Source organism: Daphnia magna, linkage group LG3, assembly GCF_020631705.1.
Source record: "Daphnia magna isolate NIES linkage group LG3, ASM2063170v1.1, whole genome shotgun sequence".
In the NCBI taxonomy this organism is placed as follows: domain Eukaryota; kingdom Metazoa; phylum Arthropoda; class Branchiopoda; order Diplostraca; family Daphniidae; genus Daphnia; species Daphnia magna.
In genome coordinates, this window is record NC_059184.1 from 7954396 (window position 1) to 7956808 (window position 2413).

A 2413-nucleotide genomic window follows, 5' to 3' on the forward strand; every position below is an offset into this window, starting at 1 on the left:
TCTACATGTAAACAGATTCAAATATACTTGTATTCAATGTGAATGCGCTGTGATACCAAGAATTTTTACTTCTATATGTAAACAGGATCAAATATACTTGTATTCAAAGTGAATACACTGTGATATTATGAGTTTATACTTATACATGTAAACAGAATCAAATATAATTGTATTCAATGTGAATACACTGTAATACCATGAGTTTTTTTAAATATGTAAACAGGATCAAATATACTAGTATTCAATGTGAATGCACTTTGATACCACGAGTTTTTAATTCTATATGTAAACAAAATCAAATATAGTTGTATTCAATGTGAATACACTGTGATACCATTATTTCAAATATATCAAATATACATGTATTCAATGTGAATACACTGTTATATTCTGAGTTTTCAGTTCTAGATGTAAACAGGATCAAATATACTTGTATTCAATGTTAATACACTGTGATATTATGAGTTTTTACTTCTATATGTAAACAGGATCAAATATACTTGTATTCAATGTGAATACACTGTAATATTATGAGTTTACACTTCTACATGTAAACAGAATCAAATATACTTGTATTTAATGTGAATACACTGTGATAGCATGAGTTTTTACTTCTATATGTAAACAGAATCAAATATACATGTATTCAATGTGAATACACTGTTATATTCTGAGTTTTCAGTTATAGATGTAAACAGGATCAAATATACTTGTATTCAATGTTAATACACTGTGATACCATCAGTTTTTAATTCTATATGTAAAGAGGATCAAATATTCTTGTACTCAATGTGAATACACTGTGATACCATGAGTTTTTACTTCTATATGTAAACAGAATCAAATATACTTGTATTCAATGTAAATACATTGTTATATTATGAGTTTATACTTCTACATGTAAACAGAATCAAATATACTTGTATTCAATGTGAATTCACTGTTATATTATGAGTTTATACTTCTACATGTAAACAGGATAAAATATACTTGTATTCAATGTGAATACACTGTTGTATTATGAGTTTATAATTCTACATGTAAACAGAATAAACATAGTTGTATTCAATGTGAATACACTGTGATATTATGAGTTTATACTTGTACATGTAAACAGAATCAAATATACTTGTATTCAATGTGAATACACTGTGATATTATGAGTTTATACTTCTACATGTAAACAGAATCAAACATGCTTGTAATTAATGTGAATACACTGTTATATTCTGAGTTTTAAGTTCTAGATGTAAACAGAATCAAATATACTTGTATTCAATGTGAATACACTGTGATAGCATGAGTTTTTACTTCTATATGTAAAAATTTTCAAATATACTTGTATTCCATGTGAATACACTGTGATACCATGAGCTTTTACTTTTAGACGAAACAGGATCAAATGCACTTGTATTCAATGTGAATACAATGTGATACCATAAATTTTTACTTCTATGTGTAAACAGGATCAAATATACTTGTATTATATGTGAATACACTGTGATATTATGAGTTAATACTTCTACATATAAACAGAATCAAATATTCTTGTATTTAATGTGAATAACCTGTGAATCCATGAGTTTTTACTTCTAGTAGTAAACAGGATCAAATATACTTGTATTCAATGTGAATACACTGTGATACCATCAGTTTTACTTCTATATGTAATATTATCAAATATACTTGTATTCAATGTGAATACACTGTGCTACCATGAGTTTTTACTTCTATATGTAAACAGAATCAATTATACTTGGATTCAATGTAAATACATTGTTATATTATGAGTTTATACTTCTATTTGTAAACAGAATCAAATATACTTGTATACAATGTGAATACACTGTGATACCATCAGTTTTTACTTCTATATGTAAACAGGATCAAATATACTTGTATTCAATGTGAATACACTGTTATACCATGAGTTTTTATTTCTAAATGTAAACAGGATCAAATATACTTGTATTCAATGGGAATACACTGTTATATAATGAGTTTCTATTTCTACATGTAAACAGAATCAAATATGTTTGTATTCAATGTGAATACACTGTTATATTATGAGTTTATACTTCTACATGTAAACAGAATTAAATATACTTGTATTCAATATGAATACACTGTGATATTATGAGTTTATTATTCTACATGTAAACAGAATCAAATATACTTGTATTCAATGTGAATACAATTGTTATATTATGAGTTTATACTTCTACATGTAAACAGAATCAAATATACTTCTATTCCATGTGAATACACTGTGAAACCATGAGGTTTTACTTCTAGTTGTAAACAGGATCAAATATACTTGTATTCAATGTGAATACACTGTGATATCATCAGTTTTTAATTCTATATGTAAAGAGGATCAAATATTCTTGTATTCAATGTGAATACACTGTTA